At 40.3% G+C, this 17,261-nt stretch overlaps 1 pseudogene; it reads left to right on the top strand.

The window, feature by feature from the left end:
* The first annotated feature begins 911 nt into the window (after positions 1 to 911).
* Positions 912 to 16,657, top strand: LOC125312774 (annotated as a pseudogene).
* The last annotated feature ends 604 nt before the right edge of the window (positions 16,658 to 17,261 follow it).

Genomic DNA, 17,261 nt, shown 5'->3' with positions numbered 1-17,261 from the left:
CAAGATTGTCAAACTGTTAGGCTAGCAACTCTCTAAAAGTATTATCCAAAGACCCAAAAAAAAAAAAAAATAATATCCAAAGACCTTTGCATGATGCCTTGGTTTTTATAGAATTTCATTCAAGCAAAACGTTTTCGTTATTATCGATTTGGAATTTTCCACCATTGATGTACCAAAAATATAATTATACATGTCAAGAACGATAGAGATGACATATCCGAAAAGATATATGTAAAATCGTGGATCGTATACCAATTTGATGTTTAATGTATGGAGGCGTATTTCCCATTCCAGCCGATAAAGGGAGCTCCAATCGACCAATAATTCGCAATTGTTTAGGCTAAAGAAAGGATTACACTAGCTTCCATGCCTAAACCTTTCAATTGGACAAATTTAGTCATAAACCTTTTCGCATGGATACCAGTTCGGTTCGTTATTTCTTCTTCTTTTTTCTGAAACTTACGGTTTGGTCGGCGAGGGTGGCCGGCAACCCTCGCCGACCGCTGGATGATTTAATTATCGATAACTTTTATTTAGGACTTTTTTGATACTTTTTCCTGCAATTGCAGTATATATTGACTTTTGAATTTTAATTCTATACTGGAAGTATTATCAACCTACAATAGGTCGAAGTGGGCAGGGATGAATGTGTTTTTATCTAGAAGCCATATAAGGAAATTGCATATGCTCATTAATAGATGGAAGCCAGTAAAAGGGAAATTTCGGGAGAAATCGATACAGACACTTCATCGCGTGGGGACTCTAGTTGTTGTTTGATCATTAACCAAACCTACTACAGACCCTTTTGTCAACATTTCATGGCATATATATAGAGGTGGTCACGAGCCCTACTTGTATCCGTGCATATGTCAAGCTTTGAGCTCTTTTTAAGTGTTCTCTCCAACCTAGAATGCTGCCGACACACCGGTTGATCATATTTCGTCCTTCGAAAGAACAGGAGAGGAGAAAAAATGAAGGCGGGAGGAGTTGAAGCCGGAGAGGTAGCGAGAGCCTCCGTCACGAGGAGCGGTGTCAACAAAGGAGTGGTGGTTCTCGATTTTATTCTGAGGAAAGTCGCGTTCGTCTGTACCCTTGAAAGTGCCATAGCCATGGGGACGACGGACAAGACGCTCCCTTTCTTCACTCGGTTCATCAAATTCCGCACTAAGTATGATGAACTCCCGACATTCACGTAAGCTTTTAACTCCTTTTTGTTTTTCCGTTCGAGTTGCATTGGCAATTTAAGTGATTGCGACACTCTTTAATAGTAAGACTGACCTCATCTTTAACGGTTATGGAACAGTTTTTTTGTAGTCGCTAATTCTATCGTCAGTGCCTACCTCGTCCTCTCACTGCCGCTCTCTATCTTCCACATCATGAGGAGTGCCGCGCAAAACAGCAGAATTGTCCTGGTCATCTTCGATACACTAAATTATGTGATCGGGAGGAATCATTTTTCTTAGAATATATGTAGTTGTACTATACAGTTTGTGGTGCTCTGAACTAACATAACTCCTGATTCTAATTCAAGAATTCTTTTAAAGGATATAGGAACATGCAAATGCAGTATGTCCTCCTTGGTGACATAAGTTGTCCTAAAGAATTAGGCATGAAATGCACAACTCCGTACTGATAAAACCAATGGAGCTCTCAAATTAGGAAAATGTGCAAAATGGTGCGGGCGATGTTTGGCTCCGTTGACGGCGGGAGCTTCGGCCTCAGCGGCTATCGTGTACTTGGCCCACATAGGGAACGCCAAGGCTAACTGGTTCTGTTGACACCTAAATTTCGACTATTGATTTAGTCATTAATTGCATTTTAAAAATAGGGACTAAGTTTAGTCCCTACCAAAAATTAATTAAATCGTTTTTATATATATTCCGCGTTTTAGTGTTTAGCATTTATCACATCACATTTTGCATTCAAACTTCACGGACGGTAAGTGGAATTAATTGAAAGGGCATTAAGCTTAACCGAACCAATTGGATTAAGTCACAGGACCAAAAATTGCATGTTCACGGCTCATGAGACACATGCTTGAACTCACGGTTGGACAAGAAAATAAATCTAGCTTTTATTCGTGGAGGATCTTCATGCAGAAAAGTCAAAGAAGGAAGTGACAAAACAATATAGGAGATTCTTCTTACACGTCCACAGCAGGGAAAAGTTTGAACAGGAAAAGGAAAATAAGGAAAAGAATAAAAAATATGTCCCACAAGTGGATAAAAATTGGCTCTTTTTCCTTAAGCTACGCTGCATATAAAGGAAAAAATCGTGACATATGACTGACGGGGTCAGAGAGGGGATTGTTCAAGGGAAAGTATATTTTGAAGAAAAATATTCTACGAGGGATTTCTTTTCCTCAAGTGGCTCAGGTTCCTGAGCCTATAAAAGGATCGTTCACAATGCTTTGCAAGGGGGGGGCTTTCACTATTCCAGCGCATCAAGAAGAGAGAGAGCTAAGAGATCTCGGCAACATCACATCTTTGACCGAGACCTCCCCCTTGGACGATCACGAGCTGAACCGCCCTTTTTCCTCTGCTATCCATCGCCGTTTCACCATCTCCGCAGCCGCTCTGGTTCACTGATCGATCACCTTTCAGCCGCTGCAGCCTGGTGTTTCGCCCATATTCAGCAACCAAACCGCCCATCACCACCGGAACCAACACCGTTTGCATTGAGTTGCTGCCTAGTTCGGAAAATGCTACTGATCAGCCCTTGTTAGAGGTGATCCAGCTTTTGTTTCACCGTGATTTTGTGGTCTAACCCTTCCCTTACTTGTGCTAGTTCATCTGGGTGAGGTTCGGCAACAAAATAAGCTCGAAAAGGCACATTCCTGGACATTTCTTTTGGATCACGCGCTGCTGGAATTTGCCAGCTCGTGGATTTGATTGTTCGAAGCCATCCACTATTCACGAATCTGCAAGTTCGTGGTTGCCGAATTGAAGGACGAACGCAAGAGCATTCCCGAGCCTAGCCGTGAAGTGTTGTCGTTCTAAAGAATCCCAAACTCGTGGCTATTCCGAGGATTCCCAAGCCGAGTGTGCCTCCTGGCCTAGGCGATCGATCCAAGCTTGGTCGTCAAGATTCGGTAGTTCGAATTAGGAGAGCAAATCTTGGCAAAACAATTTGTTTAAGGTAAATTTCCTATCTTGAACTTTGATATATTCACTTGCTTATTTTATGATTTATTAGCATATCTTGTATATTGCACCAAAGTGGATATCTTTTTTCAAAATACAGGTTGATTAGGAAAATTTTCTTTCCTAATCCGCAACTTGTCACACGATCGAGAACGTCTATCTTTAGGATTATTGATGGAATACTCGATTAGGCAAGGATTTGGGTTTAATCGTTAATCGTAAGATTACGAATTAAAGATTGACTCAAATATTCGCGAATATTCCAAAACTTGATTGATATATCCACTTTCTTGATTGAATTGATTGGCATATTCACTTTCCCAAATTGATTTGAATTGCTCGGTTGTCGTATCTTTTTTACAATATATCCGTCGCATGATGTAATCTCGAAAATTCTAAAAGATTTGCATTCATCCATTTTCCAAATTTAAAAATTGCATATCTTTTAACAATAACATCATGTAGATAATTGCATATCTAATCCTTTTTGTAAATATTTAGGTTAGATTGCATCTTAGAATAGAAATTGCATGTTTAAATAGAATCTTATGTTTAAAATAATATATCTTCAATATACTAGGGTTTAGGTCAATATAAACTCTAAAATATGCAAGATAAAATTGTTTTGACATAATTCTATTTTAGGAAATTAATTCATCCGAAAATATTAAAAAAAAATCATTCATCCTTGTCACGTCATCCATGCCACGTCATCCATGCCACGTCATCCTTGCCACGTCATACATGTCATGTTATCTATGCTACGTCATCTTTGCCATGTCATTATTTATTGCCATGTCATACTAGGTTGCATTTTAGTTTAAATTGCATATTAGAATTGCATGTCTTCATTTTAATTAATACCCGTGTCACGTATTTAATTTAATCATGGTCCTACTTGTGCATTCATTTGGTTTGCATGTAATCTAGTTTAGTCTTGCATTTAATTCATGCCATTGCATATAGTGTAGTCTCTCATGCATTCATGTAAAAATCGAAAATTGAAAAAAAGAACCATCTTGTGTAGCGCATGCTCCCTTGATTATATTGACTTCTGGATGTTCATTAATTGATTGTGCACCTGCATGATAACCTTTGTTAGTGACTTAGGTTAAAATCAATTAATGTTGCCTTCTTAAATGATTTTTCATGAAATAAAATGGTACCGAAAGGGCGTTAGAGTAATCTGGCGTAATCAAGTCCCCGAACTCTTAATCTCTGGTTCGTAGGAATAAAATAGTTCTCCCGCTATTTTATTTAGGTTTCTAATCGACCTACCATAAATGATTAGTGGCGGCTCCAAAATTGAAATACATTGCATGTTAATCAATTGAACCTCAAGTTGCGATTTGGTATGGACTTGGGAGAGTCCGAGTTAGGTTAGTTAAATAATGAACCTAATAATCCATTAGCCTTGAAAATTTTCTAAATTTTTAGGTCGCGACAGGTTCTCCATCTGCCAGCAATTCAACTCCTTCTATGAGGGCATCTCGGGCTCTCTGATCCGGTCATTCGGCCGGTCGTCTTGTTCGCACTCTTAATCGTGCCGTCCGCCGTCGCGCTGTCTCGACACCGAGCGGAGTTGTAGGGTGCTGCTATATTTATTATGTTTCTAAGTCTGAATGTGTATTTTCCATTCTAAAGTGTTTGATTGTTTTGTTTGTTCCTTTTCAAGAGCTAGTGCTGTGGGCGGAAGGACACATTTAGTGCCAAAAGTTGTGTACGGAGATTACTTTAGTGCCAAAAGTTTCAATTGGATCACTTTAGTGCCAAGTCAGCCACAAAATAATTACTTTGGTGTCCCCGGCGAGAATTTTCAGTAAAAAAAATACGTGGCATTTTTAATTAATTTTTGAATTTTAATTGGTATTTTAAAAAGATGAAGTCCACATGGGCTCCACGTGGACTTCAAAATTCGCCAAAAAAATTAAAAAAATATAATTAGATTTTAAAAAAATAAAAATTGACATAAAAATTTTAAAATAAAAACTTTATTTAAAATAAATTGAAATTAGCTAAAAAAACTTAACAAAAAACTAAATAAAAAAAAAAGATCGGGAGGCGAAGGTCGCTGTAACCCTCGCCGTCGTCGCCCCACCATCGCCGGCAATGGGTGGGGCATGGCCACCGAGGTCGCCGAGCCCCGGACAGGGGTCGGTGACCCTCACCAACCATAAGCAAGGGCCCGGGCGAGGGTCGCTGGCCCTCGCCTAGGTATGGTCGAGGGCGGCCACTAGCGGGATACAATGGCTGAAACTTTTGACACCAAAGTAATCTCCGTACATAATATTTGGCACTAAAAGTGTCCTTTTGCTTTGTGTTGTGTCTCGTTGTAATTGTAATGCAATTGCTCTCTCTCTCTCTCTCTCTCTCTCTCTCTCTCTCTCTCTCTCTCTCTCTCTCTCTCTTATCAGCTTGTCCATGTGAAAAGGTTTTTTTTTTTTTCTAGTCAAATGATCTTAAAAAGTAGATTTTATGTCCGTAATCGAAAAGAGTCCATAACAAATAGTTTTGCAAAAACTATGGAAAGAAAAATTATTATGAATAAATCCAATGATATATAAATAAAATAAATTAATGGCAAACTCTACTTTTCGTTTTGCCTTCTTCTGTTCTGAAAATTATTTACCGACTTTTCCGCAAAGAGCCTAAAATAACATTTATATTGTGCGCGAATCACGTGTCTGTTTCTATGCTTTGGAACGTTTGATTTTTCCAACATTAAATGAATGTGAAAGTGCATGGGTTGCGAAATTTGGAAAGATTATATTTTACATAAAGAAATATTTCAAATGAGAGTACACTCAAATAGTGAAAAAGCCAAAATAATAAGCATATCATCTGTCTTATGAGAGTTTCGACAGACTTATTCTTCATCTCACAATGCAAAAAAAACAAACAATCGATTAGTGACCACACATTCTGCATATGATTTTAAAGCCTACTAGGTATCTAATCAGTGTTAAATGATCATGTATAATATTTTTCTGTCATTTCGTGCAATTACCCGTGTAACCTTTTACCTAACTCTTAGGAAAACAGTTTAACATGCAATTTTTCAAAAGATAGTGCCATGTTACACTTAATCAGGTAAAATATGCCAAATATTAGACTGGAATGTACACATGCAAATCAAATTTGTAATGACGATATTTTAAGAAAACAATTCCCATACATGGATCGAATACACATTTATCAGACCGAACTGGACATCGATCTACAATCATCACCAATCTTGAGCCTAAAAACTTCAAATTAGGCTTTAAAAGGCAATAATAATAAAAAGGTATTTTTCTAGTTTTCAGGGATTGTATGAATATTTTGGGATTTCTTTTTTTTTTTTTTTGAGAATTTTTAGAATTATTTACTTGATAAAAGTGGGCGGGGTTGAGCTTCCGTACCCGACCCGGATAGAACAGAACCCAGGCCTCCACGGCCAGGGTTCTCGCTCCGACTGGGCTAGAGACATGAGCCCAGTCCGAATTCTAAAAAAAAAAACAACAAGAGGGACCGAAATAGGCCCTCCAAATAGAGAGACCAGGCCCGGCCAGCCTTAAGTTGGCCCAAAATTGACAAGCCCAGATTAGCAACCAAGACTCACTAAGCCAGTAAGCCTATCCTTCTCACGCGGCCCAAAAGACCAATACTCAGACCAAATAGACTCCGCCCAGAAATTGACCCACCGAGTCATCTTCCTCGCCCAACGTTCCAACGAGATCTCTCCATACGCAGACTTTGCAACGTCATCTATGTCAAGACGTTTCCGACCCCGAGCCAACACCAAATGAACTCCCGTCGATGGCTCAACCGCGCCTCCCACTGGCGACCAGCCGCGACTCCCCACGACGGCAAGACCAGACGGCAAACAGCAAGCGAAGAACATATGGCCATGTAAGGGAGAAAGATTGAGTTACATGGGATATGGCCTACCTAGTGCAAAGCGCGCCGTCGGTTACGATCGGAAGGTGGACAGCGGGGGCGTGAAGCAGCGACGGCTGGCCACATTGAGACTCTCGGCGAGGTGATCATCAGATCATTTCAGAAGAACCCTTAGCACGGTAGTTGGTCGGCAGGCACCGCGTGATGGCTCGGCTGCGTCGAACGCCCGTGATCATGAGGGACTATAGATGGCTCGATCACAAATCGGCGGAGGACAGCGGGACCCCGAGACCACAATAGGGATGCTAAGAGACGTCGGTAATGAGGCGTCGATGGAAGACGACGACGAATGAAAGATCCTCGGGAGGGAGTGTCGATCGCTGATCTCTCTCCGGCTGGTGGTCGTCTACCGGAGGCCACGTAAGTTGAGTTGAGGGGGAAAGAGAGAGTGATGTGAAGTGATATAGTGGTAAGCGGTTTCAGATTCCTACTTGGAACCCGAAACCCGCCCGTCGAAATAGGTGGAACCTACTCGTTATACCCTAGAACCCGAAACTTACCATGTTACTGGTTCTAGAGTCGGTTCTAGGGTACCAGGGAATCTACTAATTTTTTTTTTCATTTTTAATTAAGTAAAATGAGAATGAACGCTACAACCACTAAAGGGAAGTAGAGATGAGCGGTTTCGGGTTTCATACAAGTTATATTTAGAATTTGAAACCTTCTCATTGGATCAGATTGTATACTTATTATTGGACGCCATAGAATATTATAGGATCGTGCAAAGACATATACCCAAAAAACACAAAAAATTATTTGAGGATCTAGAGTCTAGGTTGCAAGTTCTAGATTCTAGGAAGTGGAACTTGTAACCTACATATTGGAACAGGTTCCTCAATTTTGGAACCCGAAAATGGACAGGTTCCTATATATTCCGATTTCAAGTTCCCGATTCTATCATGAAATTATGCTCACCCCTAAAGTGATATGAGTGAAACATGGCCACGTGAGTTGAGTTGGGGGGAAAGAGAGTCATGGGCCTATTTGGGCTAGTGCAAAAAGGAAAGTGGGCTGATAGAAAGAGAAAAGCCTGCTCAAGAAAAGAAAACGGCCCAGCTGGACCACGTGGATTCAAGTCGCTCTGCCCGATTCGATTTTTTTTATTTATCATTATATATATTTGCTTTTCTATTTTGCAATAAACAAGAAAAGATGCATAATTAACAAATTTGACATTGTTTATTTTGAGAAAAAATAAAACTACAAGACCACCAAAATTAGATGTCAACAACTTAAAAAAAACATTTATATTATGCGCGAATCACGTGTCTATTTCTATAGTTTGTGACCATTCGGTTTTTCCAACATTAAACAAATGTTAAAATGCATGAGCCACGAAATTTGGAAAGATTATTTTGTTCATAAAGAAAAATATTTCAGATGAGGGTACACTCGGAATAGTGAAAAGGCCAAAGTAATAAGCATATTATTTGTCTTATGAAAGTTTCAACAGACTTACTCTTCATCTCACAATGCAAAGAACAAACAGTCCAGACTCTCATCTTTGGTAAGATCTCCGAGCATTCCTCTTTGACTTCCTTCTCATTTTAGCTCCTATCCCGTCAAACAATCCCGCAAGCCGTTCGAGTTTCCCGGAATCGATAATGATGTATCCCAGAGAGATTCCAGCCACGGTTCCACACCCATAACCAATTAATATGGTTCTCCACTCAAACCAGCCTCCATGCTCTGTATCATTCTCCCGAGGATGGTTTACGGTGGAGTTTCCAATGAACCGCTCTTGCATGTCTCTGGCAATGGAAATCCGCATAATCCAAGATTCCCAATGAACGAGTCGCTCTTGAATGTGTTGAATTGCGGTCCCGGTGGAATAGGTCCGATGAGCCGATTCTCCGAGAGGTTCAAGAATGCAAGAGATGTCAAATCCGCTAGTTCTTGAGGAATCCTTCCGGTGAACTGGTTCGAAGAGAGGTCTAGCCATTCGAGATCGGTCAAGTTCCCGGTAGATGGAGGGATATAGCCTGTAAGATTGTTGTGAGAAATGTTTAGCCCTTTGAGTGACTTCAGGCTTCCAATATCCATAGGAAGCCCCCCAACAAAATGATTGCTCGATAAGTCGATACTCGTGAATATTGTTAAAATTTTCACCAAGCGTATCTCCAATCCTTTCATGGTCACCGTGACTGAATCTTGATAATCATAGCCTCCCATGTACTGCAGCTGTCCCCGCCCTTTTTCCCGATTCATCATGGCAGTGAGCTTCATAATATATCTAACAGGTAACGGACCGCTGAAATTGTTGTTGGACAGGTCGAAAATGCGCAATTCAGGAAATGGGCGAGCTGCTCTCGGACTCCTCACAAAGCCATGGAACTTGTTGGATCTCAAAACAAGGACTTGTAGCTTGGGAAGCGTTTCCAACCAATCAGGGAACGTATCCTCCATTGTGTTGTTGCTGAGATCCAAAACTTCCAAACTCTTACATTGAAGTAAGGATCGTGGCAATGTCCCTTCAAATCGATTGTTAGCTATGGAAAAACTCCGAAGGCTGGGGCGAAGAAATGGATTGGTTGGAGGATCGATTTGGCCATGGAATTCGTTGAACTGCAGATCGAAGCTCGACAAAAATTCTGCTTCTAGCAACCACTTCGGAAAAGTATCATTGATTTTGTTGTAACTGACGTTTAGCTGCCCCAGTAATGCACAATTGTTCAAAGACCGCGGTAATGTCCCTTCAAACTTATTTGCACCCAAGTCTAGTACAGAGAGCTCGGTTAAGTTTCCCAAACAATGTGGAATAGAGCCAGAGAGATTGTTATTAGCCAATCGTAGAAGTCTGAGGGAGCTTAATTTGCAAAAGGAAGATGGAATCTCTCCACTGAAGCGGTTGTAGCTGGCCGAAAAGAAGAACGTAGGGAGTGGTGGAGTTGGCAGCGGTCCCTGGAATAAGTTATCACTAAGATCGACAACGGCCAACTCTTTCCAGGGAAATTGTGGTATGTCTCCCTCAATAAGGTTACTAGAAATATCAAGAATCGATAGTGTATCTTTCGCCAAATCCCAAAACCATCTCGGTATCCGACCGCTGATCTTGTTTTTGGAGAGACCCAATTGTCTTAGCTTTCTTGAAGAGTTCAGAAAAGACGGAAACTCGATCAAGTTACAGGAAGACAACTCCAAAATCTCAAGCTCTGAAAATATGTAGTTCGTACTGTTGGAATCTAGATTTAGCTCTACGGTAAGACCAAGGAATTGCAGATTTTTCAGTGTTGAAAAGACTCTGAAGTCTAAAACACCAATAAAATTATTATAAAAAAGGTCTAAATGGATGAGTCGTTCAAGCTTTCCAACAAATGACGGGGGATGACCCGTTAATTCATTGTTCCAAAGGTCCAACCTGGTCAATTCTGTTAAATTCACAAGGGATGAGGGAATCGATCCAATCAATATGCAGCTACGGAGAGCCAGAGTTTTTAAATTCTTCAGTTCACTGATTGAATCAGGTATTTTGCCTGAGATGTTTGTATACGAGAGGGTTAAGGATTCAACAGACTTGCTCCAGTTAGACTTCGGAAAAGAAACCATGATATCATTGGATTGCAAATCGAGATCAAGGAGGTTTGGCAAGCGGAAAATGTTGGGCGGAAGTTCCCCTTGTAAATTGCAGCTAGACGCACTGAAGACGGTCAAGGAGGATGACAGATTCACGAAGGAACTAGGCGAAACAGCGGACATGTCTACTAGATCAAGTTTGAGTACCCTCAACTCTGTCAAATTCTGAACAAGCACTTTGAAATCCGTATTTTCGATCCTAAGACCTGATGGCACATATGTAGTTGTACCATTAAAGGTTTGAGAGAGATCAAGTAAAACAAGTTTAGAAAGGTAAGAAATTTTGGTAGGAACTAGACCTGAAAAATTCGAGTAAGTGAGATTGAGGTGCCTCAGTTCAGTGAACACACTTAGTTCGGGCAAAATGGGTGAGGTAAGGAAATTGTTAGCACCAAGGTTGAGGCTCTGAAGATGGCGAAGCGCAAAGAGTGAGCTGTCAGGATGGAGGGTTCCTTGAAGACAGCTGAATGAAAGATCAAGGCCGATAACATTACCCGTCACATTGTCACAGGCGACGCCGTCCCACAAGCAGCAGTCCAGGCCGTTCTCCCATCTAGTCGTCTTCGGATCACAGTCCGGGTACATATCAGTTTTCACTGTGAGAGAATTGCTGAACTGAAGTAAGGCATTGCTTTGGACAGGATGACATGACTGTGCTGTTGTGAAAGGGAAGTCGAGCAATGCTTGTGCAGAGAGGGAAACGAGAAGACACAGGGTCTGGTAGAACTCCATGTTCTTTAGTCGAGCGCAATGGTTCTAGGACAGCTGTTCATGGGTCACTGTATTCCATGTTATAAAGGAGTTATTGCTGCGGGTGCGATGTAGATTAGGTCCCTGTGCGAGTAGGTTAGTGTGAATGCTCCTTTATTCGAGCAAAAGAGGAGGATGATGCCCAAGTACAATGAAAAGGGAAAGAAAGCTTTTAAAAGCTCTCGAAAGGCGCACTTTAATTATAGATGTTGGGACTTGGGAGTCAATGTCTTCTTGTCTTCTTGAAACGACAAAACAGCGGTCAATTTTGGTTTTCTTGATTGTTTCTTGGTGGGGTTACATGAGGTGTGGAATATTCTTAGTGCCATTGAATTTCATCCATGGCTGAAAGCATAAAAGTCGGTGGAGGACTTGTTGGGAAAATTGTAAAAAAAAAAAAGTGCTAAATCTTTTACACTTTTGTCAATTCAGTCTTAAACCTTTTAAGTCTGTCAATTTAGTCATAAACTTTTTCACTTTATACCGATTCAATCCTATTCGCCGAAAATCGCCGACAGTGGATGTTAATAGCCCTACGTGGCACCGTCCGCCCTAACGTGGATAATCTTTTATAATTTATAAATGTTTTTATTTGAAAAATCTAATTTTTTTTTTTTTTTTTTTTTTTCCTTTGCTGGCTTCAAGCCGTGTAACCCGAATTTGACCCATTTGACCTGTTTAATCAAATGGGATGTGTCAACTTGGTTAATGACTTGATTTACATTGACCTAAATTAGCCAAGCCTAAACTTATTAGAAGGTGCTGGTGCTGCAACAATTGAATTGTAGTAGGAGAAAGCTATTAGTAGTCAGTATAGCTATAGGACATGTTGCATATGATGCTCATCATAGGTGACCCTTCTTTTGCTTTCAGTGAAGCTAGACACCTATGCTGGCGTGTCAAAGGACACGACTATTTTTTTTTTTTGGTAAGGGAAGGGGACACGACTCTTTAGCTTCATTTCTTTCTCGAAAAATCAGCGATTTTAAATATTTTTTTAAAATAATTGCTTGTAACTCTTTAAATAATTAGTCTATAAAGAACGTTTCCGTTATCGATAACAATTCGTATCTAAATATTTTCATGAATGAGAAAAATATTTTTTGTTCATTTATTTATGTAAGCGATATGAGCAATTAATTTTTAGAAAAATGCTTTACAATAGTGAAACAAAAAGGAGGCTAAAAACAACGTCACTATTTTTAAACGGGGAATAATCCATAGGAACAATATGAGCGGACGAAACCAGGAAATTGACTCATGCCAAGGGAATACTCCTTAATTATTTTCTTGGAGCTGCGAGCGAGATTGAATGCAAGGGCTTCGGCAACGCCAGTTCTGGAGCTTGAAAAGCTTCCAAAACTTGTTTCATTGCGAGTCGCGACTTTGAATCACTACTTAAGCGAGCAAGGGCCAAAGAAATTGCCAGGACGATGCTTCTTGTGACAAAATTCTCTCTTGGAATTGGAAAGCGCGGGTCTGATATTTGATGTAGCACAATATCTTCTCTGAAGAGTGTCATTTTTAGATGATATCACCCGGATGCTCACCCATTATTATTTCCGTTGCTATTACTCCAAAGCCGTGTACATCGCATTTCTCATTATTGACCAAAGTGTATGCAAGCTTTGGGAAAAAAAAAAGGATGAAAAGTTCATAGCGAGATGAGGCTCGAAACCAAGTTTTCAATGTTAGTGCGTTATCAAATGGCAAATATGTAAGCATGATGAAGCGTCAACAAGTTATCACCTGTTTTGGGGGAGGGTTTGGGTTGGGGGGGTCGTTAAATATATTGATTTAGCTTTGTGCCTGCAGTAATAACATTCCACAAGATATGTCCCAATGAATGATTGGCAGATCGCAAACATGGTGCAGATGACACAAGGCCTGTGCCACATCCTAGACAATGTTGAGTCTTTTAGACCAATCTAGTTCCACCGCCTCCACGCCATCTCTCAAAGCATAGAATAGACTCCCTATTTCTATGTACTCATAAATCAAGAACATGCATCGCTTGTGACATGGAACTCGATTATGCTTCTATGTCGGACTTCTGTCAAGTGCTTCACTTCATTTTGAAAGCTTTTGTCCAAAGATGGGTCATGGGGTTCAAGACGACGAAGTTTTTTCAACGCCACGATTTTCCCATTTGATAATTGCTCTTTATAGACACTGTTGTATCCGCCAGTTCCAACACAGTATTTAATGTCAAAGGCTTCTAGTTGCATTGATTATGTCTTCATATGCCATTGTCTCTCTTAATTCCATATTGACAAGAAATTTCCATTTTATGTTGTTGTCTCTAATTGCATGCTCTTCGTTCTTCGTCGAAGTATTATCAAAAGCCCCAAAACCAAAGAAAAAGAATGAATGTTATAGCCATCAGTGCTATAAGTATTGTAATGAGTTCAATCCTTGACATATTCATGGAGCCGTCAAACTTTTCCAAACCTTCATTGCCTATGAAAGCTTAATATGGAACATGGGCCAGATTATCTAGAATTTTTCCCATGAGATAATTATGCGACAAATCAATGCAATTTATGTGACCAACAGTCGGACGGATCGTCCCCCAAAGCGCATTGAAACTCAGATCTAGGTGGATCAGGCTCTTTAAATTTCCCAATACGGGAGGGATAGGACTTCTGATTGCTTTGCTGTGAATGTCAATGACTTCTAACACAGTGAGGTCTTGGAGACAAAGAGGGAACTCATTCCGATTATGTGATTGTGGGACAAGTTGAGGTGCCTGAGTTTTGGGAGTGCACATACTTGAAGGGGAAAGATACTAGTGCAGAAACAGTTATGCGGCCCAAGAAAAGACCAGATTCGAGAGCGGGGAGAAATCCATGCCCTGCTCAAATCGCATTCGACCTCGTAGTCGTGTCGGCCTTGTTGTGTTGCGTTTATCTTGACGACTCTTCCGGAAACATGCAATGTTCTATGGGATGGGGGTTAGGCCACCACCCGCTGCGACGAAGAGCATCTGCCTCTGTTTTGGTAGCAAGGGCAGGGTAGCTATGGGAGAGAGGTAGCGCAATAAGGATCCATGTAGCTGCTGCGGTCATCAGCTTGCGAACATGCAAGCCAACCACGGGGGAATCCAATTAGAATAAAACTTCGTGGAGAGCAATTCAACGTGGCGACTTGCAAGTCTTCAATTAACTAATTGATGCCGCCTCGTGTCCCCGTCAGGCGTAGTGCGGATCCAGTTCACACGCGCAAGAATTGATTGGTCACCTTGGGTCTCCCGTGGTTGAATCTTGTTGGGTAACGCATGTTACTTCACTTAATTCTCCATCGACGGGCACAATGGGCTTCACATTGTTCGAATGGGGACTCTGTCATCCAAATAATTCGGTCCTAACTTTCGTCTAACCTTCAATTTTTGGCTAAGTGGTCAAACGCTTTAAAACTAAGGACATGTTGCAGATTATGCTCACCATGGGTCACCTCTTCTTTTGTTGTAGTCCGAGAAACAGGGTCTTGTTTAGGCTGTGTTTGGTTGAACTTTTTCAAGGAGCTTTTTTTAGCCTCCAAAAAATGAGTCATTTGGTTTAGCATTTGGCCAAATTTCGAAAATCCATTTCTAGGGTTAAATGTTTTTTTTTTCTTCCAAAACTATCCTCACTACTTTTTTTGTTTTTGGATTTTGCTCTTGTTGTTACTGTTCGGTCTTCTTCGCCCTCACCGGCCGTGACAAAGAAAAAACAAATGGGGAAAAAGAAAAGAAAAAAATAGATAGATAAATAAATAATTGATGAGAATGCCTTTGGTAGGCCCTTATTTAAAATAAGAACAAATGGGAAAAAAGAAACGAAAAAAGAGATAAACAAATAAATAAATAATGGATGAGAATGCCTTTGGTCGGGTCCTTATTTAAAATAAGATCCACTTTGGACCTTTATTTGAAATTCTCCCTATTATTTATGTCTCTTGGGTTCAAGTTCAGGCCATCGAGGTCGAAGCCAGCAAAAAGGTCTCCTCACAGGTTGATACAAGAAGGTACTTTTCTATGTTTAATTTGTTGGTGTAACACATGTTACTTTAGTTTGGTGTGGATAGAGGGCGTAATGGACTTTGCATCTAATATGAAAAAAATGATTGTTCGTAAAAGGACTCTAAGACCATAATAATTTAGTGATAACTTTCATCTTCATCAAATCATTTTATTTTAAAACCTCAAACTGTTGGGTGAGTGATTAAACGTTTAATTTAAATGCGATGGATTTCGTCACGGTATCTCATATTCAAAATGACCTCTCCAGCCACCCTGTCATGAAGCTTTACTAGATACATGTGAACAGGAAAATTGCGAGCATTCGTGCTAATAATTATGTTGATTTATGATGATTTGGGTCTAGACAAGTTGAAATCCATTATCATCCATAATATAGTAGTGCTCAACTCGATCTATGATGGGTCCGATCTAGATAATTGGTTCACTGTTTGGAGGAAACATGTAAGATTTATGTGGACAGAGGAGAAACATATGGTTTTATTCTCTCGGGTCTCCATGCACGTGAACTTCTGTCAAAGTATATTGCCTTCCTTCTTATAAGAGCTTATAACATGTCTATATTTCCACAAAAAGCACAGACAACTTGAGCAGTAATATAACCTTTCCCAACCCACAGCCAAGTAAAAAGAAGAAGAAGAAGAAGAAGAAGAAGAAGAAAAAACAGCGCCTACCTTGTCCTCTCAATGCTGCTCTCTATCTTCCACATCATGAGGAGTGCTGCGCAATCCAGCATAATTGTCCTGGTCATCTTCGACACGGTAAATTATGCCGAGCAGAAGGAACCATTTTTCTTACAACATTTGTAGTTTTACTATACAAGTTGTGGTGCTCTGAACTAGCATATCTCCTGGTTGTAATTCAAGATTTCATTAGATGCATATAGGAACATGCAAATGCAGTATGTTTTTGTTGACGACATATGGTTGTCCTAAAGAATTAGGCATTGAATGCACAACTCCATACTGATAAAACTAATGGAGCTCTCAAACTAGGAAAATGTGCAAAATAGTGCAAGCGATGTTGGCGCTGTTTACGGCCGGAGCTTTGGCATCGGCTGCTATCACGTACTTGGCCCACTAAGGGAACACCAAGGCTAACTGGTTCTCTATCTTGCCAGCAATTCAACTCCTTCCGCAAGCGCATCTCGGGCTCTCTGATCGGGTCGTTTGGTGAAGTCGTCGGGTTCGTGCTCCTAATCCTGCTGTCTGCCATCGCGCTGTCTCGACGTTGAGCAGGAGCTACACGATGCTGCCATACCTTATGTTTCTAAGTCTGAATGCGTATTTTCCATTCTAAAGTGTGCGATTGTTTTGTTTGTTTGTTTTTCAAGAGCTTGTGCTCTGTGTCGTTGTAATTGTAATGCAATTGCTCTTCTCTCTCTCTCTCTCTCTCTCTCTCTCTCTCTCTCTCTCTCTCTCTCTCATGTCGATCTCTGTCAATCGTCCAGGCTCGTCCATGGGAAAAGCGCTTTTTTTTTTCCTCTTTGGTCGAGTAATGGTAAAAAGTAGATTTTATGTCTGGTAATCGGAAAGAGTCCATAACAAATAAATTTGCAAAAACTATGGAAAGAAAAATTATCATGAATAAATCCAATGATAGACAAATAAAAAAAATTAGTGGCGAGCTCTACTTTTCTTTGTGCCTTCTTCTATTCTGAAAATTATTTACTGACTTTTCTGCAAAAAGCCTAAGATAACATTTATATTATGTGCAAATCACGTGTCTATTTTTATATTTTGGAATGACCGGTTTTTCCAACGTTAAAAGAATGTTCAAGTGCATGAGTTGTGAAATTTGGAAAGATTATGTTATTCATAAAGAAATATTTCAAATGA

This window comes from Rhodamnia argentea, chromosome 11 (assembly GCF_020921035.1).
Source record: "Rhodamnia argentea isolate NSW1041297 chromosome 11, ASM2092103v1, whole genome shotgun sequence".
Lineage (NCBI taxonomy): Eukaryota > Viridiplantae > Streptophyta > Magnoliopsida > Myrtales > Myrtaceae > Rhodamnia > Rhodamnia argentea.
The sequence above is the reverse complement of the archived record's forward strand: the minus strand, read 5'-3'. Positions and strand labels throughout refer to the sequence as shown.